General features: G+C 44.7%; 1 protein-coding gene across 2 annotated transcripts in view; it reads left to right on the top strand.

Moving 5' to 3' along the window:
- The window catches only part of HS3ST2 (heparan sulfate-glucosamine 3-sulfotransferase 2), an 82,040-nt gene that overhangs the window by 48,370 nt on the left and 11,445 nt on the right, over positions 1-22,225 (top strand). Inside the window, exon 6 of one of the 2 annotated variants that reach the window (XR_004312772.1) lies at positions 7,119-9,115. The exons of the other annotated variant lie outside the window; for it this stretch is intronic. The gene's annotated coding sequence lies outside the window, so the exon portion shown is untranslated. Of the gene's footprint in view, positions 1-7,118; positions 9,116-22,225 lie in introns of those variants that run through there. 2 annotated transcript variants of the gene reach the window in all.

Below are 22,225 nucleotides of genomic sequence, written 5' to 3'. Positions count from 1 at the left end.
CTGCTCTCCTCAAGCCTGGTTCCCAGCGATGCTCATTCAAGTCCCCGACCCAGGCTCCCCTGCATGGCCTGCCTTGGCCAGAGGAACTCAGGCAGTGGGGCCGTACGGCTGTGAGTCTGTGACTCTTGAATGCCAAACCCTGCCCAGGCCATATGCTGTCTGGGAAAAGGCATTATTCACTGTGAACATCACTGCTGAGAACTGGCAGAGGCAGCTGCTGGGGCTGGCACCTGTCGCAGTGAGGACAAGTGCTGGCACCTGCTGTACCCACGGGCCCCAGGGAGCTGAACCAGCTGGGCTGATGACAGAGTGCCTGGTTCTCCTTAGCTCTCTGGATCCTACGTCCCTGGGCCACCAGCACCAAAGGGGCCTAGTGTTCTGAGCCCCTGAGACCCTCAGAAGATACTCATCAGGGTCTACACCCCGAGAATTTGCCAGTATCTGGACAATCAGGGACGTGCCCAATCCTTCTACCCTGTGGGGAGACAACGTGGACTGCCTCCCTCTGTGTGGCTCCCCCAGGGATGGGCAGATGCAGTGGGCAGGACTCTTACCTGCAGCTGCAGTGTGAGGGTTAACACCAAACATGAACAGGAAAGGCTGCTGGAGGCCAAGGATGCGAGTGGGACACTGTCACAGCAGCCGACATGGACAGAGCACTTACTATGTGCCGGACACCATGCTGAGCGTGAGCCTGCAGGTCGGTATTACTGTTGTCACTATTTTGAAGAAGTGGATCTGAGACACCAGAAGATGTAGTCACTGTGCTGGTCCAGCCCGCAGTAAGTGGAGGGGGTGCTGATCAAGCCCTAGCCTGTCTGTCTGACTCTGGGGTCCCTGCCCTTAGTCACTACACCTGGATGCCAAAGACAGGGAGGATGGCCTTGAGTGGCTGGAACTGGGGGCTCAGAAAGATGAAAGCAGAAAAGGGGGACGAGTGGACCCAGAAGAGTGGCTGCTTGCTGTGGTTGGCTCCTCACAAAGCAGATCCCTTTTAAGGGGCTGAGGCTCTGGAGCTTTGGCCTGAGTGTTTAGGTGTGTGTTGGGGGTAAAATGCAGCCACCATGGGACACTTAGTCTTCCAACAGCACCCCCATCCCCAGTTGGGTCCTGACTACAGATTTTGACAACTCAAGCCCAGGTCCTCTGCCTGAGCCCGTGACTTCCGGCTTCTGTAGACTTCCAGGACTCTATATCTTGTTGAAAGTTGGGGCGAGGAGGAAGGCAGAGTATGATTGCATTCCTCTCTTCCCTTCCCAAGTTCAGAACCAATTGAGTCAAGAGTCAGACAAATGGCAATCAGAATGCCAGCTCTGTCACTGATGAAGTTGGCTGAGAATGTGGTCAAAAGATCATGGTAACCGTCCTGCTGAGTCAGACTCACCACTTCGTCATCAGCATAGCTGGGACTGTGAGTGCTCCCCAAAGGCTGTTCCTCAGCATTGATAGCTCCAAAGAGTGGGCAATGCCCTTGTTTGGGGATAGCTGGTTCCGGCAGGGCTCGGGGAGGGCTGCTGACCACAGTAATGATTGGGTGCTTCTTTCAAACTCACCAGCTACTTGAGTCAATGTGAGGAGTGACTGCAGGGTGGCAAGAGAGACCAGGAGTGTTATTCTAGCTGAAGTCTTTCTTTCCACATGGTTATAAGTGGGCTGGGGAATAGAGGTCCCTTTTGACACACCCATTGACCAGTTGACTAGGTGCACAAGGGGAGGGTGCATGTCCCTTCGTGCTGGGCTGGGAGAGTCTCACTTGGACAGAGGAGAGGAATCTGAAGCAGTCATGACTTACCCTGAGGAGGGTGCCGGCCAGTATCAGCTTGGATTTCATTCCAGACTTAAAGGTGCCAGGCCATCAGAGTGTCCATGAGGTAGTGTTTCACTCTGCATTTATTTAGCATCTTATATGTCCTGGCCACTGTCTGTGTAGCTATGAGGAGGAACAGGGCAATCTCTGCCCTCAAGGAACTGCTGTATAAACAAGTAAGATGGTGCCATGTAATTCATGCAACAATGCAGATATAAACAAGGCAGGCAGGCAGCACGAAGAAGCAAAGGATGAAATCTGTCTTGCATACAGGATTGCAAGGGGCTTCTCAGAGAAGGTGATGCTGACGCTGACTTCTGAAGCATGAGCAGGAGTTCACCCAGAAGACAATGCTAGGATGCCTATTCTGGACACAGACGTGTGAAACTGCACAAAATGCCAGGGGAATAGTAAATATACCCTCGAGTTTCCAAAGTCAAGGTGCATGAAACAGAGTACCTAAGAGACCTCCCCAAGTACCAGATTATGAAAGGCTGAGTGCACCACTGAAGGATATTTCACATCTCTTTACACATTATGATTTCTTAAACTTCTATTATTCATGACACCCCTTCCTGATTTGCTTCATATTAGGAACTTGGGTTTTCTAATTACTTAGAAAGTAACATTTTTATCACTATAATTGGAAAACTGGTGTCTTTTGTCAATGAAATAAATACAACAGACACAAAATGATGGTCTTCAATTCTGATTAGACACTGTTGCCTGCTGAAAGCTCAGAGCCTAAGACCTGCTCTCTGTTTGATAAAAATGGAAAATATCATGTTAGAGACATGCTAACACCAACTTAGACCTTGTCCTTGACTAAGCAGGAGAGATTAGAAAGGGTTGGCCTTTGGTCTGTGATGCAATGTTAAGTATTGCTGAGCCCAAGGACCACCTGAATCACCCCTTCCTGTAGAAGACCCGTAAGCATGGGGAACCCCTGAAAGATATTAAGCAGGAGCATAACATGATCAAACAAGAGAAACAAGTAAATTATAGAGTATATTAGAAGGTGGTAAGTGAGGCAGAGAAAAATAAAACAAGAAATGAGGATAAGTTGTGCTGGCGGAGTAGTGGGGAGGGCTGTTGCATTTGTAAGTAAAGTGGTCAGGGATGGCTTCCTTGAGAAGGTGCATTTGAGTACAGACTTGAAGAAGGTAAGAGAGGTATAGTGCTCTGAGGGAAGAGCCTTCCATGCAGAGAGAATAGGATGTGCAAAGGCCCTGAGGTGGGCATGTGCCTCAAGTGTTCAACTGCAAAATGACCAGTGAGGCTGGCGTGGAGTGAGGAAGTGGGAAATGGTGGGAGATGAAGTCAGAGAAGGAAGGGGGAGGGTGCAGAAGGTCTCCTGGCATTTGCCTAAAGCCCTATTTATATATTCCTGCGACAGTCTTAGGGGGGAATCTGTGAAAAATTCAGTCAGCCATTTTGTGCTTCGTTTTCACAAGCCGAGCACCCACCTTTCTCAGCCAGTGCCAGGACCATCTAGTCAGGCTGTCTGGGCTCTGGCTACACACTCAGGCTCTGCTTTTTGAGCAAATAACCAGTTTGACTGGTTCCTCTTTGGATTCCAACAGACTCCAACAAGTCTCGGTGACTTATAGACTTAGGAGCCTTCACGTGCCTAATCCCCTGCAGGGCGGGACTGTCATATGGAGAGTTCTGTCCTCGGAACTGTTACTGAGCTCCCTGGGGGAAGGTAATTGAGCTCCTTGTGTGGAATATGTTCTTGCCAGGCATCCCACGCATCCCGTGCCATGCCCTTGGAGGGATGAAGGCAGATGGTGGATGGAGGCAGGGGGCTGTGCACCCTCTGCTGTGTTAGTAACCCAGTTGGATATCCACCCCGGGGATCTGCCATTGAGTGCACACGGCCCTATGAGCTGGCCCGATTTTACATGAGACTAACTGTGCCCAAGGTGTGGCAGGGGAAGGAGAGGAACTCGGAGCTAATGAGCTGAGTTCGTGGCAGCATTAATGCGGCTGCGCACCCCGCAGGCATCACCATCCATCAGTCTGTCAGCCTCCCTGGGGGCCACTGGAGTGTAAATTAATCTGGAGTTAGGAACGCCACAGCTGAATCCTTCCTCCAAATATGTTTGAGTCTGAAATCTTTCCCTGGGCTGCCAGAGTGGGTAAGGCAGCTACTGTCATCTTCTGCCACCAAGGCCTGGGGATTTTCCATGGCCAAGCACCCCAGACAGGGCTCAGGGGCTGCTGGCCTGGGAGAGAGCCCCTGATTGCCAACCATAGACTGGGTCGGTCAGGGTGAGAGAGAACAAGGAACCCTCTAGCCCCACAAGGTGCCATACTGCATAGAGCCCATCTCTGGGACTATTTAAGGACATTCCTCCAACCTAGGTATTAAAGAGTAATTAAATGAATAAGGAAAGGCTCAGATTTGCAAAGTCTTCTATCTTGATTTGTCTTTTTTCCAAAAAAGGTGTGGGAAGAGCTTTGATATCAGAAAGTGTAGACAACACCTATTGGTTTTGCTTGCCCAGCATCCATTCCCTTATTTGACTGACACCAGACCTTGATTTAACTTTGGAGAATCTCCTTTGTGCCGTGTGGTCCTGAAGGAGGAGTATATAAGACTGTACCCTGTCCACGGAGGTGGACACATGACCCAAGCTGGCCAATCTACCCCTTGGCCATTACGATTTTTCACAGATGGCATGTGACTCAAACTGGGCCAATCAAAATGTCCCTAAGATACGATATATGGTCTCTGGTAGAAATAAGTCTCTCTTCCTATGAGATCTTAAGGCGGGCTAATGGATATCTCTGCCAGTCACATGGAGGGGGCTGTCTGCAACATGAGGCCAACATACCAAGGACAGCAGAGCCAAGTGATGGAGACAGAGAGCCCCGAAGGCACACTTGAGCCCCTAGATCCAGATGGGCCTGAGACTAGATGAGTCACTGGACTCCCAAATTATGTGCGACAACAAATTCTCTTATCATTTGAGCTAGTTTGAGCTGAGTTTTTGTCTGTAACCAAGGGACAGACCTCAGTTCAAATCCCAGCTCTACCATCTACTAATTCTGTGAACTTGGGACAGAATATACCTGGTCTAAACTCAATTTTCTCATCTGTAAAATAGAAATAAGAAAGCAGGTCCTTTGTAGAGCTGTTGGGAGGCGCAGATGTTGAGTGCTCCTGACGCCGTCTTGGCATTAACATGTGCTCAGGGCAGTTCTGGTTCCTTTCCTTCCCTGATGCAGTAGGGTCCCTGAGAGGACACTCTCCCTCTTGGTGGGCAGCGCAGACATCAGTGCTGTCAGGAGACATGGCGGGATCCACGTGAACACGGCCAGCTCCAAGGGCTGCTCTCAGGCATTGCTCCTGTACTAGCTGTGTCCCTGTCCTCTGTGTCCCTCAGTTACCAGCCCCCTCCATGCCCTAAAGAGAGGACCAGAATGCATGTCCAATTGTGCTGTACACCAGAAATTGACACATTGTAACTGACTATACTTCAATTAAAAAAAAAAAAAAGAATGCATATCTGGCCATGTCAGAATGGTAAGAATCAAGTTGAGAGAAAGCAGAGCTTGCTAGAAGCCAATGGGAGTAGGAACGAAGGTTTACACTGGGACAGCTGACCTCCATGGCAGAATCCTAACCACTCACCTCACGTTCCAGGGACCTGAGGAAGCTGGAGAAGTCACTTCATGGCATCTCAGAAACTGATGCCTAATGTTCTCGCCTTAATTTAGCAATTTGCAAGACCTGCAGTGGCAGGAACTGTGACTCCTTGGCTGGCTTTTCTTCTCCCAACATCGTCTCAAGTTCTTGGTATTTAATTGGTCTTTAATAAACATCTGGTAAAAGAAAGAACATGCCAGTGGCCTAAGGCGCACAGGTTGCAAACTGGCAGTTGGGCTGTAGTGTCAAGGATCACATCTAATTGGGTCCTTTTCCTGTGTTTAGTGGCTGTTGATGTTGTTTAAAAAACCCTTGCCAACATTTTATAATTGAGAAATTTCACATGAAAATCTTTATTTCTGACTCCACTGCAAAAAAACAGCATATGTGGGATTTCCAAAGAGAGTCTTGGGGATCAGCAAGGGAGGTGAACTCAGCTGCGTGAAGATTCCCAGACCAGAGCAACCATCCTGCTAACCATATGCTCCATTTGGGGCAAATTCAGATCGCTTTCTAATGCTTGCAGAATATTATAAACTGCCAGGAGACACCAGCTCCCGAACACACTGACCACTTGTGTTCCTTTCTCTGAGAGTCACTGGATGAGAGAAAATGGTAGTACAGAAGCTTATGGAGTGTCTCCAGCCTCTCCATCAGGGAAATGCTGCCTGAAACATCAACCCAGCAGTGTGGAGGGCTTCACAGAGGAAACTTTAAAAAAGAAGAAGAAAAAGAAAAAAACTAACCCAATGGGCAAGGGTTGAAGGAACAGGAGCAATGTTGGCAGGACAAGAAAGTTCAAAGATAGAAGTCTTTGAAAAGCTGTTACATGGAAGAGCTGTTCACGGAAGGCCTGTCTGTGACATTGGTGACAGATGGGAAATTCAAGGCGTCACAATTAGCACAATCAAAAAAAAAAAAAAAATGAAATGAGTTGTCTTAGAAAGTCAGTAGAGTGGTCGGAATAACCACTTAACTGGGTTTTTCTTTTTTGGCTTGAGGATGAAATATTAGATGATAGTTGAACTGTACACTCCCCTTCTGCTGAGGTTTGAGGTTAGCAATTAATCACACCTCCTCTTCACTTCCTAATTCTAAAGTAAATTTTAAAAACAGATGCAGGTATGCAGGTGGAAGTGAAAATATGATTTTCACTCATTTTCCTAGATCGAAAAATGGAACTTGAACCCAAGACCAAAAGCATTCCACAACTACCCAACACCGCTTGAACCTGACTTTGGGACTAGCCTGCAGGAATAATTGGGATCCCCAGCCAGCCAGCCACAGAGAGAGTCTAGATCTGCCTCACCCTCTTTTGTGTCCATTAGAGAAAAGCCAGAGGGGTGGCTTCCAGACTCATCTCCCAAAACCACAGCTGGGGGGTTCTGCCCCAGGTAGGGTAAGGGTCCCAATTCTAGACAAATCACATAGCAGAGCAAAAGGGAGAAACACAGGGTCAGGAAAGCAGCTAGGTCATACTTGGTCCGAATGTTACCATACTATTAATTAATTCCAACACCTAACACTGGCAGAGTGCTTGTTACATGTCAGGGACCATTCTAAGGGCTTCACATGATCCATCTCACTGTATTATCTCATTTAATCCTTGCAACAGCAACCCTCTGAAGTATTACTATTATCATCTCTGTTTTATAGATAAGAAACCTGAGGAACAGAGGCATTAAGTAACTTGCCTCAGAACTTACTAGTAAAAGGTTGAGCTGAGCTTCAAACCCAGGTTCATCTGTCTCCAAACTGGAGCTCCTGCCAAGACAGAAGGAAATGCAGAAACTTCATTCACCATACTTCTCCAAGAGTATACAAGTGTTGGCCAGAGTCTCCATCGCCCATCAGCCCCAGACTCTGTAATGGAAGATGCTTTACATCCTGTGTCTCCTACCTGGATGCCCGGGCCCACAGTTTTACCCTCCAGGGCAGGTTCTGGGTCAGACAGAGCTGAGTTCAAGCCTCCACCACTTTCGAGCTGGATGACCTCGGGTAACTTCCCTAACCTCAGTTTTCCCATCTATAAAATGGAGGGGAAAATATCTACTGTCAGCTGTGTCCCCTGTGAGCAATTAGGCAGGATCTGATCCATCTGGACCTCTACCTTGACTGTCATTCCTTTTTGCTAGACACCTCATTAGCACTAAACCCAAGCCCCCAGGCCATTTTTGCATCTTTATCTTAAGGTTCTATGAGAGGTCACTTGGAAGAAGAAAGCTTTCCACCCTTGTTTCCCTAAGCCTCAAACACGGGAGTCTCCCTCAGAGGCCACCTCAATCCACAGTCTCTGAAGAAGGCATTGGGAGAAGAAAGCAAACCCCAGAAAGAACAGAGCATTTGAACTTGGGGCTCTTGCCTTCGAATCTCACTTCCCACCAGAGTGACCTCATTGTTTGTCCCTGTAGATTCAATGTTGTTCTAGATTTTTATCAGAGATGCTCCTCTGCTGGGGATAAAGTGGGGACCCTTCCCCAGAGGAACAGCACCTACCTGACTGCAGTGTGCCAGGAAGACATGGGGTCTTGGGTACAACACCAAGAGGATCAATCCTGTCTGGTCATCATCGGCTGTCAAAAGCCGAGGATTTTGCCAGAGATTTCAATGGACCAGCTCTGGCCCAGCCTGGCTCTCTCCCGGGGTCAGGTCATCAGAAATCAGCCTTTCTCCCATGGCTCGTGTAAGGGCCCGGACTCCCTCACACCCAAGACTGAGAGCTACATTTGCACTGCTCACAGGGGCGCAGTTGACACATGGATTAAGTAGCCCTGGAGGCTCACTTGCTTCTCCCTGGAAAATCTTTCCAGGCTGCCACAGATCCCGCTTTATAGCTCGAGTTAGCTACACAATTAAACCCAAAGCAGCCCGGTTTATGAATATGAGATGCCAAGTTTCCCTGCAAAACATAGCAAAGTAACAGATGCTTTAGAGCAATAAACAAACTGAAATATAGCTTTTCTTTCTCTCTCTCTGATGTTAACAGGCAGAAAACTTTTCTGGGGCAGTGCAACTTGGGGAGGGGTGCTGTAATATAGGGGTAGGTGCACACCACTCCACTGGACACGTGGCCTGGATGGCCCACCTTTGGGGATCTGTATTTGGCCCCAAACTCGGTAAAGGGAATCCCTTGTATAAAGCCCAGGGCCAGCACCAGCCTCCTGCAAAACAGACTGAGGCATCACTCCCAGTAAACCCAACTGCCGGGGAGACACTCAGTAAACCCAATGGAGACTGGATCCCACCTCATTTCTCCCTTGGCTGGAACACCTTGGGAGAGGAGACAGTTTGCACAACTTTAGGTCATGGGCCTGATGCAGGCACTTTTACACTGCTCAGAACGTGACTTCTGCTTCACAGAATTTTTTTGAAGAAAAAAATGAAAAACCCCAAACTCAAGAACCCAAGGAGACCTTGGCTCCACTCTCCTTTGCTGGTTTATACCTCACAACTGAAAGATGTTACATTGAAGCCATTGTTAAATTACTAATCATCAGAGCCCCCAGCACTTCTGAGCCATCTGTGTGTGTGCCTGTGGCCTCCCTCTCCCCGACCCCCAGTGGCCACCTCCACCTTGCACTCTACTTTCAGGCTTCTGCCGGCCCTTCCCAGATCTACAGCAGGTGACCTCGCTCCCTCCAGCCCTTTCCACCGTTCACTGGGGAGGCAGTGTGCTAACACTTTGTATCCATTTTATTTCATCGGCACAGAAGCCCTATGAGAGATCCTATCAGCCAGGGTTCTCCAGAGAAACAGAAGCAATCGGATATATATAGATTCCATATAAGAGGAGATTTATTACAGGAATTGCCTCACGTGGTAACAGAGGCTGAGAAGTCCCACAGTCTGCTGTCTGCAAGCTGGAGGACCAGGAGAGGTGGTGGAATTCAGTCCACAGCTAAAGGCCAGGGAACCAGGGGAGCCAATGGTGTGAATCCCAGTCTGAGGCCAAGGGTCCGAGAACCACGAGGCCCAGTGTCTGTGGGCGTAAAAGACAGACACCCCAGCTCCAGAAGAGGGTGAATTCACCCCTCCTTGTCTTTTTGTTCTATTTGGGCCCTCAGGGGGTATTGAGAGTAAAGAGAGGGTAGCTCTCTTTACTGAGTCTACTGATTTCAAATGTTAATCTCCCCTGGAAACACCCTCACAGACACACCCAGAAATCATGTTTTACCAGCTCTCAGGGCATCTCTTAGCCCAGTCAAGTTGACACCTCAAATTAGTGTTAAAGTCATCTGTTGCAGAAAATACATGACTTTCTCTGTTTCATGTGTCCAAAGTGACTCAGAGAGTTCACGTGACTTGCTGGATGAGCCCGACTTCTTAGTGGTGGAGACTGGACTATCACTCAGGCCTGAGTTTTCCCTGCACTGAAACTGTCTCCTGGGGGATCGTGCTTGACACATTCAGCAGGTTTTCCACCACAGATAGAAGGTAGGATAAGACCTGAGATTTGGAGAGTTATTTATAACTTTTTTTCTCAGAAATAGTGGACTTTTGTCAATATTTTGACAACTTTTTCTTTAAAAATTAAGCAGACGGAAGAACTGCCTTTGAAACAGTGGCTATTCTTAGGTTTGATTCAACGTATAGCAGTTAAATAGTGACTACCTTCTTCCATGTCCAGATTCTTGATACGATAAGGAAAAATCCATGTCTTTTCCATGACAATCTTGTACAATCAGAAAGGAAAAAAAAAAAAAGCTTCTGACATCCCTCCTTTAACCTCCATGCTAATCAGAAAATTACTTTTCACATGAATGCTTGAGATTAAATAATGATTAGTTACATTTATGTGACAGCCCACCTCTTGGAAAATGTTGGCATATGTGAGATCCTATTGAATAATCAGAGTCATAACCAGACTGTGGTGTCTTCTAAAAGGATTTTCTTCTTAAAGGAGCATTGCTTTATTTTTTTTTCTTTGAAAACCATTGAAATGTTTTTGAACGTGATGCAATCATACTTTTAAACATTTCCCCTCACATTTTCCTTTTGAGGATATTTGATAAGCAAATTATTTATGCACTTAAGACAGAGGACAATGTAAAATTTCTTTGTGACTTTTTTCTGGTTATTACAGAGTTCCTTAAAGAGAACTCAGCTGCATGCATCTTTCTGCAACAGGTGACTTCTCTGTGGTCTCTGTGAGGACATGATCCCTCCTTGGAATCTTCAAAGGCAAAATCACATATGTATTTGTTTCTTTTTTTGTTATCTTTTTTTTGAGGCCTCACCAAGCATCAGACACTGTGCAAAGTACCTTTAATTCTCATCCACCCTTAATTATTATAATAACCCTATGAGGTAGGCACCATAATTGGCCCCATTTACCAGATGAGAAAACTGAATTATAGAGGTTAAATAACTTACCCACAATTTCTCAGTTAAAAAGTGATTGAGCAGAATTAGAAACCATGTCAGACCAACTCCAGACACTGTGGGTTTATCCACTCAGTTATTATGCCTTCCTAAGGTTATCAAACTGACCTGCGGCATGAGAAGTGCCTAACAGTGGGTTAAACAAAGATTAGACTTTGCTGTTCAGCTCCCCAGGCATTCAGCATCTTGCTGGAGGCATTAGTGGGGAGAAGAAATCGCCTGTGTTTAACAGAAAAGGGCCAGGGTTTGCTGACATGTTTAGTTAATCCACATGGAGTTGGCTGATGAGGATCCTGGTTAATTAGTTGTGGAATTTAAAAAACGAGCAGATGTGCCATGGTAAAATGCATGTTACTTCCCGAACCCTGGGGGAAAACACTGGGTATGTTCTGCGCCTATGTGTACTTACATACCTTGATTGAACATTCAACAGCATGTTTTGCAAGACTCAGTATCCTGGCTTTGTTCCAACATGGATAATTGCATTCTGCCTCAGTTCTCCCTACAGTCTCAGGCAGGTACAAGACTGATCACAATGAGCACGGCTAACAGACGCCTACTACACACTAGCCAACACACCGGGAAATTTCCATGCATCATCTCCAATCCTTTCCACAATCCTGCAGAGTGAGGCTTAGTTTCTCCCCTTCAGTGGGGAAACTGAGGCTCAGTGAGAGGTCGGTGACTTCCGCAAGGCTGTACGTGAGTTAAGTGGCAAAACAGAGATTCAAACTTACACAGGTCTGGCTCCAGCACCTGTATTTTTTTCCCCTTCTGCACTCTTCATTTGGGAAAAAAAAAAAAAATGCACTTAGAAAAAAAAAGTCAAAGGGTATGTAAAAAAAGATATATAACGAAAATGAAGTTTTCGCCCAGCCCTTAGCCCCCTGCTTTCCCTTCCCAGAGGGCCCCCCCACCATGCTCTTACGTGTCATCCAGTATATCTATGTATGTACACTCTATTTTTTCTTTGATGCTGCTGGTTGTAAGTCGTTTGGCTGAAATGAATTACATCTCTGGACTGGTTTCCTATTTAGAATTTACAAATGCTTTGGGAGCAAAGTGGGGAAGGGTTTTGCATGACTCTCAAACAACGAACAGGCTGTTCTAGCTACACATCTTTCAGGAAAAGTCATAAAGAACAGCAGGTCATATATTTTTATGCATGGTCGGGAGAGGTAGAGGGTATCAGAATATCCAGGGGTAACAATGTCCTCCTTCTTGACATCCAAACACACACACACACACACACACACACACACACACACACAGACCAGTTATCATGTGTAATATGGTATTTTCTAACTTTTTTTTTTTGATCTACCAGTTTAGTACCAACATCTTCCCATTGTCTTAAACATTTTTTAAAAATTTATTTATAACCACAGCATAGCATTTCGTTAAATGCACATGCGTCATTTAATCCATATAGTATTGTGCACATTTAGGTTGTTTTTGTTATTTCACTTCATTAAATAAAGAATACTGTGTGGAGCATCCTTATAATATAGATCTTTCTGCAAATATCTTAACATTTCAACAAGATAAATTCTAATGACCACCTTCCATTAAATTTGAACTTATTTGCAGTAACAGCATTGTATGAGATTGTGTATTTCTGTGCACCGTGGATAACACTAAATAATTCTTAACTTGTGATAGGTCAGAGTGCTATCTTACTTGGATTTAATTTGTATTTCTTTGATAGCTAATGAATTTTTGTATTTTGCCAGTTTCATGTCTTTTTCTCAGTTTTCTTCTGGGGTGTTTTTCTTATTAATTTATAAAATAAACTATTTATTAAAGATATTAAATATTTGTCTATCATATCTGGAACACCATTTGCTTTTTTACGTTTTATTGACCCTTATGGTGACTTTTTTGTCTTCCAAGCTTTAAAAATTTTATGTAGTCATATGTAAAGTCTTTTTCTTTGCCTTCTTCTTTGATATCATGGTCATAAAGCTTCCCCACTTCTGAAGAATATATACATATTTACTGATACTTTAATCTCTTATGCCATTGTTTTCCTTTTAACATTGAAATAATTCATCTTAAACTAATATTGGTGTAGATGTGAATGAGGAAATTTGACTCCATTTTTCCTAGCTGATTGGCCAATTGTCCCAGCAAAGTCCTCATAATCCATAATTTCCCAACTGACTTGAAATGCTACTTTCATCATGTGTGTTTTTATATAGTTGTGCTTATTTCTGATTTCCTATTCTGTCCTAGCAATCCATTTGCCAGTTCCTGAGCCAGAAACACACCGTTTTATTTACTACGGCTTTATGATCTATAGCGTATGACATTGTAGTTTCTGCCCCATGATTCTTCCTTCTAACACAATGCATTGGTTCTTTAATTTATTCATCCAAAAGAAACTTCATAATTGTGATGTCAAATTCAATTGTTTAAATCCTCTTGGGGTTTGGACTGGTATTACATTTGATTTATAGATTCATTTGAGAAGTATGGATGTCTCTCTCATAGTATGAATTCCCATCTCCCCGTTTATTAAAGTTTTAATTTGAACTGTCTATAAATTATGGAACAATATTAAATATTAATTGTGTTAGCAGCCATCTTTATCGTGCCTGACTTTAATGAGACTCAGAGCCTGGGGGTTACAGCACAGGCATTAGAGGCAAAACACTTGGTTTTATATCCTGGCTTCACCAATCAGTACGTTGGGTCTTTGGCAGGTGATTCCTCTGCGCCAAATTTCCTTATATGAATAATAAGGTTAATGCAAATACCAATACTTACCTAGTGATCCTGAGGTGAGATTTAAATGACATAATAGATACAAAAGTACTTAGAACCATGCCTGCCACGTGGCTCTCAATAAAAGTTAGCTACTACACTATTTCATCCTCGAATATGAAGTCCCCGTGGATTTGAGAAGGATGTTCTTTTTCATGCTAAAGACGCAGCCTTCCTGGTTTCTTCAGGTAATTTTTTTTTTCTTAATTAGTGATGGATGTTGAATTTATTAAGTGCCTTTTCGGAATCTGTTGAAAGGATCTTTTTTTTTTCTTTTGACCTATTTCCGCGCTGAGTTACAATCCTGTGTTAGATGGAAAGATAGGGATCTCGGTGGGATGTGGCAGGTTTTCTCCTAATAAACTGTGCTTTGGTAGATATTACTCGAAATCTTTCTCTTGAGAGGAATCTTCTGCTTGTCAGCTTAAGGTAGATAAGACCCTGCCAGCCAGTGTCTTGCCCCGCTCTTCATCTTGGCCAGTGTCTGGGGGCTGCCTGTTTCAGGAGCTTCAGAGGATAATCTCCCCATCTCTGCCCTACTAGGAGAGTGACTCCAGCCCGGCTGTAGGGCTGGGGGAAGCTCTGTAGGTCCAGCTGCTCCGTCCAGACATTGACTCTGCTTCTGCCACACCTCTCACCTGACCAGGGTCCCTGGTCCCTCCAATTCCAGAACTATTGGAAGATTCCCCTTTCTGCTCATCAGTGACACCCTCTTCCCCTGCAGCCTCATTTTAAGTTTCAGCTTTTTCTTTCTAAGACCAATACCCCTCATAACTCAGCCTCCCTTCCTCTGAAAGTAAGTCTTTCTTCATTATCTGCTACCCGTTCTCTTGATATTTTGCGTTTATACCTTTTATCCATCCACTATCAATTTATTGGTGGCCAGAGAAGAAGGGAAGATGAACACTGTATTTGATCCATCATGTTACATGGACGTCCCACCATGAATTGAGCTCTTCATCAATATTCACTGATGCCCTTTGTCTCATTTAATGTCTTTTGCCTCGGAGTCTACTTTTTCTGGTGTTAGTAGCATGACTCTAGCTTTCTTTAGACTGTCATTTTCCTGCTGTATCTGACCCTCTCCATGTTCATATAAAATGTTTCCATTCCTGTGCTCTGGGATGATCTTGTAACCACAGACATAACTGACTAGGCTTTGTGTTAGAATGAGAAATCTTCAATGTTGTCTTTTTTTTTTTTTAATTGTGGTGTTTAGCCTCTTTCCAATGATTTTTAATATTAACACAATCAGTCCTACTTCTTCTGTTTCTGTCACCTAGCTTTCTTTTCCTGTCTCTTTTGTTATATGATCTGCATTTACTTTCCTTCTTTATTTTCCAGTATTTTGAAAAATAGATGTCCTGTTTTTAATTCTTCATTTTACTTTTCTCTACTAGAGTAAATGAGAAGGAAGGACCTTTTGATAAAGAATCTCGTGTGCTCCCTCTGCCCCTCCCCTCCCCTTCTTCCTCTACTGCCAGCTTCTCAGTCTTTGTCCGTTTAACCTAAGATTTTAAATTTGATTGGTCAAATTATTAATTTTTCAATAGTATTAAAGTATAAGTTATTAATTTTTCTATCTAATTTTTAAAGGAAAAAAATCTTGATATTAGGAGTTAAATGTATTAGTTATTTGGGCTGAGTGCTTTGTTCAGCCCCATTCACTGTCCTTTCATGTATGACTTCCCCATTCTCCAGTTCTTTCACACCAGAGCTCAGGTCATGGCTTTTATTTTCAAGGAGCTTTTTGGAGAATGAGGTCAAACGCTTTTCACGCTGTTGCACATCTTATAGTGCTTTTTCTTTTGCCTTCACAAGCAAATTGACTAAGTACTAAGCATTGGCAGTCACAATTTTTTTTTCTGCCAAACTCTATGGGTGATGGTCTGTGTTTTCTAGGACTTAATGTTGCTTCAAAGTCTTTGTCTGGCTTGAATTTGCAGAAAAACTGTTTTGTTTGCTTTATCCATTCTGGGTATGTATAATTCTTATAGAACTTTCACATTTCATGTATAATTTTAAATGTTTGCCCTGACACATGTTTGTATAGATAGATGATGGATGGATAGATGGATGGATGGATGCATGGATACATTGATGCATGGATGCATGGATGCATGGATATATGGATGGATTTGTGATGTGAGTTTTATTTTGTTCGGACTAAACTGACCTTTTGATCTGCCCACATTGCCATCTTTTATCTCTGGAAATATCTCTTTAATGAAATCTCTGCCTACAGCTCTGTCCGATTTGTTTCAGGTTTCCTCTTCAACAGACTATTCACTGCCTATGACGACTCTGTCTTCCAGGTCACCTTCTCTCTCGCCAGTTCAGTCTTGTGGACTTTTACTTGAGAAGCCCAAGGTCAGGCTCATGTTTGTTCTGATTTTTATTTTCTCTGTTGCTAGTTCTACTCTTGACCGCTGTCAGTGTAGTTGGCTAATGCATTTTAGGTTCCCTACAATACCATCGTACCATCCACACCTCTTTTTGTCTTATCCTCTTGTCTTTTCATTTCATCCTATGTTCTTTCATCCAAGCCAATGTGCATCTCTTGACCCTTCTGCTCAAATGTCCACAGTGGGGTTCCTCCGACCACTCAATTCCCTCGTTACACTTGCTCACCTTTGCCTCCACCCCAAATTGCAATGATATATTGCTTATTTGTCCATTGTCTCCTCCACCAGACCAGAGGCTCCATGAGGGCAAGTGCTACCTACATCTCTTATTTAGAGCCATGACCTCAGCACCTAGCACAATGGCTGGCAAACAGGTGCTTAATAATTACTGAATTATTGAATTGTTGAATGAGTCTCTGTCCACATTACTCTGGCTTGGATTCTCTTTGGCTGAACTAACATTGTTTTGAGTCAGAGGTTCCCAAACTTGAGCCACTGAAGGACCGCCTTTTTTCTAAATTCTTGTACCATGTATACTATTATTTACTTAATGTTTGTCTTGAGATCAACTCACATTTTCTGTGTTCACTCCATATGGAAGCCTCATTCTAAGCAGTGAAATCTGTTAAACAAAGATGATGTTCTAGTTCTAATTTTCTAAAATGCATTAAAATAAACACAAAACTGTTTAAAAAAAAAAAAGTACTTTTCATCCATGAATCACTTGCACCGCAGAGATGACATATAAAGAGCTCAGACCACTGCATTTCCTCAAGGAATCAAGGTGTTCTTGCTTTAGACTTTGATTCTTCCCCTGTTATTCATTCAACAAGCCTGAGTCATGGTTTTTTGGCTGCCTGTGATGGTGAGGCACTGTGACAAGGACTGAAAACTCCACAGTCAGCAAGGAAGACACCATCCCTTCCTGATGGGGTTTGCAGACTAACTGGGGTGGAGGGGTGGCAATAGATAAACAGATACGTTAAGAGAATTAGAGACTATGCTATGAGGGAAATAAACCATGGGGTTTAGAGAGTGGCATGTGAGAATGGTGACCTTTGAACAGAGATCTGAGGATGGGAAGGACTGAGCCATGGAAGAGTCAGGGAAACGCGTTCTAGGCAGAAATAGCAGAAAAGGCCTGGAGTCAGGAAAAGATAGGACTGAAGGATTTGAGAGTGTCCGCTAGCTCATCTTACTGGGTGTCCCGACTGCCTTGCAGAACTGAAATGCTGAGCTGGACCATCCCACATCACAGCCTGGACAAGAATCCAGATTTGCAGTTTGGGGTGGGTCCTGGACCCTGTGGAAGTGCTGTTGACTCAACAACCTTCCATGCAGCTTTGGGTGCACGGGAGGCCTGGATGATATTTGAGCAGCTGACTCCCCAGTGCTTTGCCCAACAGCGCCACTCCCCTTGCTCCCTGCACGATCAGAGAGCCAACCCCAGCTCACCCTTGCAAACACTGGGCCTCACGTATTCTGTTACACCTGCCTCTTTGGGAGACAAAATGGAAAAGACTCCTGGCAGTGGCTAATTTCTCCAAGGGAGGCTGCAGGGAATTGGGGCGGGCCAGGCAGAAGGTGTTGCCTCCAAAAGCGGCAGTTGGATCACCTTCTGCTAGGGGGCACTGCTATGCTGCCGGAAGTAGGGGCAGGCTTGCGGAACTCCACCCTGCAAATGTAGTACGGGGGGGGGGGGGGGGGGGGGGACTCTGGAGTGTGAGATTGTAAAGCTTGGTGTTAAAAAAATAAGATAAACTCACGGACTCATCTAGACTTTGGCTGGGGTGTTTGCAGATGCCTGGGTAGCTTTCAGAACTGCTCTAAGGACTGACAGGTCCTCAGTGTGGATCCAGGCACAGGTGGAAGGAGGGGCCTCCATGGACACCGCAGGCAGGGAACCCTGGGAGGTGGAGGTGGAGATGCACAGGCCAGGGGGGACTGGCTCCATCCTCGGCCTGGGGCTAATCAGTGTGGAAAACTCGGTGTTTGGCAGCAGGGTAATGACGAGGTTCTGTTCTAACAGTTTCTGTATTCTCTATGGTGTGAGCTCATCTGCTGAGAGGGGCAGGAAAGGGCAGGCTTTGATCATTTACCAAGAATGGAAAAGGTCTGATGTTGTTGTGCAGAACGGGCAAGTGAGCTGGCCAGAGGACCGTGGCAGAACTGCTGGCTGTGCCAAGGCCCTCTTTGTGTCAACAATCAGGTGTTTGTACTGGAGCCAACCTGCCAGTTTCAGACATTCTCCTGCGGTACTTTCCCTTCTTCCCCTCCATCTGTTTTCACTTAGATTGACTTCGGGAGCCTGTAAGGAGAATGGAGGTCCCCTAAGCCACCATTTGGTGCCACCTCTGGTAGCCTTGAGCCCATTTGGTAGGCCCCGGGGGACCATCTTGCTTCCTGGATGTTGACGTCCCTGGGGAGTGTCACACAAGAGCAAGCTGGCTCAGAATGGGTGCTGGAGAGCAGAGCCTTGCTAGAGAAAGATGCTGGGCTGCTTCCTGCAGCTCTGCCCCTGAATGAGGAATCTGTGATTGGACCTGAACTGGCAGGGACTAATCACCAGAAGAGGCTGGGTGAGAAGTGACCAGTTGGATTCAGTTATAGATTAGATGTGAGTGTTGCTGGGGCCACTTGTGGATGGTGAGGCCATTTAGTGAGACACAAAGAGATAAGGAGTAAGTGGAGGAAAAATAACTGGAATATGTGTGGAGAAGGACAAGTTAGAGGGGGAAAAAGGAAACCAAGACATTGTGTTCTCCAAGCCAAGAGAGAACAGCGTCCCCTAGAAGTAGGGAACGAGCTGACATCTCAGATAGGTGAAACTAGGCCAGGACAGAATGGGATTGGCGTTCATGGGTTCGCTCAGAGAGCTGCTTCAGAGGGTGAGGGGTGGGAAGTTGAGGATGAATGTGAGGTGAGGAAGGAGAGCCACTGAGCTTTATGTTAAGAACTTTGGGAAGAATGGTACACAGTAAGCACTGAGCCCAGAGTTACAGTTCTCCCTGAAGGCAGTCAATTTCATCCAGATCTTATTACCTTTTAAGAATTATTCTATGTATCAATCATTATATTACTGTATATTCTTTAAAAATAAAAGAACAAGGTCTCTTCACAAGAAAAATTGTGTAACTGTGTGTAGTGATGAGTATTTACTAGACTTACTGTGGTGATCACTTCACAACATATACATATGTCGAATCATTATGTTGTACACCTGCAACTGACATAATGTTATATGTTAATTCTATCTCACTCTTAAAAATAACTGAATAAATTAAAAAACAAAAAAAGAAAAGACTTAAACGAAAGGGGGGAAATTGAACAGAGAAAGAGGAACCCATTGATGGCTGGACACAGTGCTTTACAGTTTACATGGGCCTCTCACATGTTTATCCAGCCAAGTGAAGTCCTTATTACCATCACCCACACGTTGCATTGAGGAAACTACTGTGAAAGTCACAAGGCCAGGAAATGGAAAAGCTGGGCCTCAAATCTGGGTCTTCTGAATTCACATTATCTACAGTTCGTCGTCCGACGTCAATCAGCCAATCCCATTTAATGCATAGACATTCACTGACTATGCAATTTGTGTACGGATGGCCAGGGCCTGACTACTTAAACTGTGGACCATGGACCAGCCCGTCAGCCTCACTGCAGAGCCTGTTAGGTACAAATGCAGAATCTCGGCCCCCTTCCTAGACTTACAGAATCAGAATCTGCATATCAGCAAGACTCCCTCCAACCCCCAATCAATACGAATGTGCATTAAACCATGCGAAGCGCAGACTTAAGGGACCCACTCCCTGGAGCAAGGGAGAGTAGGCTTACATTGCGGAGAAGGAGCTAAGCCCAGACTGAGAGAGAAGGTGAGAGACCCAGAGTTACCCACAGAAGGTGCCCTGATAGTGTCCCCAAGGTCAGGCCAGGCTAGCTGCTGATGGTGCCTGAGAAATGGAGGTCCACTTCCCTGGAAACTTATAGGAGCTGTACGTACAGCAGCAAAATCCATTCATTCAACACCCACGGTCGTCCTGTTACCGAGTCCGACCTCATTCTGCTTGCCTCACGACAGGCCAATAAACTGGGCAACTGTTGGGGCAAGGAATAATGACTTTATTCGGAAAGCTGGCAGACTGAGAAGATGGCAGACTAATGTCCTGGAGAGCCATCTTCCCCAAGTCAGAATTCAGGCTCCTTTTATACTGAAAGGGGGAGGGGGTATGCTTGGTTGTTGCAAACTTCTTGATGTAGAAATTCTTTGTTTGTGGAATCCTTTGTTCTTACAGCTGTCCACGTGGGTCAGGTCACAGTGTCCCCGTAAAACCTCCAACAAAACAGACATTATTTTCTATTCCGCAAATTGTGATCTTGGTATGAATGGAAAAGTGTTAATATCCTTAAAGGTTCGAGCCTATATATTTCAGGCTATAGGCAACATTCTTTTACAAAAGGTGCCCAACCAGCACGCTAAGCCTAGTAAACAAAGCACAGGGTTAAAGTCAAAGGAACAGATCTAATATGGAGTCAGATTTGTTCTTTTCTATTACAACCCCGCCCCCTTTCCCAGCCAAGATTCTGGAGAGCAGGGCTGTGCGTTCCCAGCCTCCTGTATCCTTGCTCCCCACCCACACCTTGGCTCCTCCAGACACATTTCCTCCCCCTCACTCCTCGACTGCTTTCCATACAGGCTCTCTTCTCCTTAAACAATACCAATGGAGACTTTTTAATGTAGATTTTTATGAGCTAGTTTTTTTAAAAACTGCAAAGAATGCATGCTCATGGCAAAGAGGAAAAAAATCCATTGAGTGCAGAAAGATAAAGGTGAAAACAAAGTCCCATTCTACACCTCAGGCCATCCAGGTCTCCGAGAGTTATTCTCCAGAGGTAACCACTGTAAACAGTTTACTGCGTATTTTTATGTGTGTGTGTATTTTGTATATAAATAGGCACATATTGAACTTCCTGTTCTACAACTTGCTTTTTTTCACTTAATAACACATCTTGGATTCCTTTCTGCATCAATAGCTATAGATCCACCTCATTTTTTTAAGTCACATAATAAGCTATTGTCTGGCCTCACTAGAGTTTATTTAACGAGCTTCCCACCCAGGGGCATGTAGGTTGCTTCTGGCCTCTTTCTGTCACAGTGTTTCAGTCATTAGGTCAATGCCAGCTGCTGTAACAAACAAACCCCAAGAGAAGAGTTTATGTCTTGCTCACAATAGTCCAAGGGGGCTGTTTTCCCAGTTGTAAGTGGTCTTCCTGTCCTTTCTACCTTTTGGACTGTCCCCTGCTAGGGCCTCAGAGTTCTCTGCATTCTGCTAGAAGACAGAAGAGACAATGGAAAGGACACACCTACTTTGTAAGCACTCGAGCCTGGAGGTAACACACTGTAGGTCTATGGCAAGAAGCAGTCACAGGGCCCCACCTGTGCAGGAGCTGCTGGGAAATGTAGTCCTTGGCTGGGCAGCTGCCCTCTAGAAACAGAGCTACACTATTGGAGGGAGGGGCAGGAATCTTTGGTGAACACCTCCCCATCTCTGCCACAAATGCTGCAACAAACGTTCTTGCACACAGGGCTTTACATGCTCGTACAAATACATTTCCAGAAGTGGAACTGCTGGGTTCAAGGGTATGTGTCTTTTACATTTGGGTAGATAGTATCTTCTTGTCCTTCTAAAGATGCATTGATTTCTGCTCCCTCCACTATTGGAGAGTACTTTGTTCTACACTTCTGCTAGCGATAACTTATAATTTTTAAAAATAAATTTTCCAATCAGGGGCAAGGTATAGCTCAATTAGTAGAGGGCATGCTTAGCATGCACGAGGTCCTGGGTTCAATCCCCAGTACACCCATTAAGTAAATAAATAAATAAATAAACCGAATTGCTTCAAAAATTGAAAAGAAAAAGAAGAATTAAAAGAAAATAAAATATATTTTCCAGTCTATCTCATCTTGGTTTTAATTTGCATTTCTTTAATTTTAAGAGAGTTAGAGTATCTTTTCATATATTTATTTCCCATTAGTAGCTCTTTTACTATTAACTTCTCTTAGTCTGTGTTCCTTTATTCTACCAGCTGATTCTTTTTCTCATTAATTTGCAGGAATGTTGAAAAATATATAAAATATATAAGCATGTACACAGATATTAAAAATATATGAAATCATCTTTAGTCTCCCTATCTTATGTACTGCAAATATTT

Source organism: Camelus ferus, chromosome 18 (assembly GCF_009834535.1).
Source record: "Camelus ferus isolate YT-003-E chromosome 18, BCGSAC_Cfer_1.0, whole genome shotgun sequence".
NCBI classification, from domain to species: domain Eukaryota; kingdom Metazoa; phylum Chordata; class Mammalia; order Artiodactyla; family Camelidae; genus Camelus; species Camelus ferus.
The sequence above is the reverse complement of the archived record's forward strand: the minus strand, read 5'-3'. Positions and strand labels throughout refer to the sequence as shown.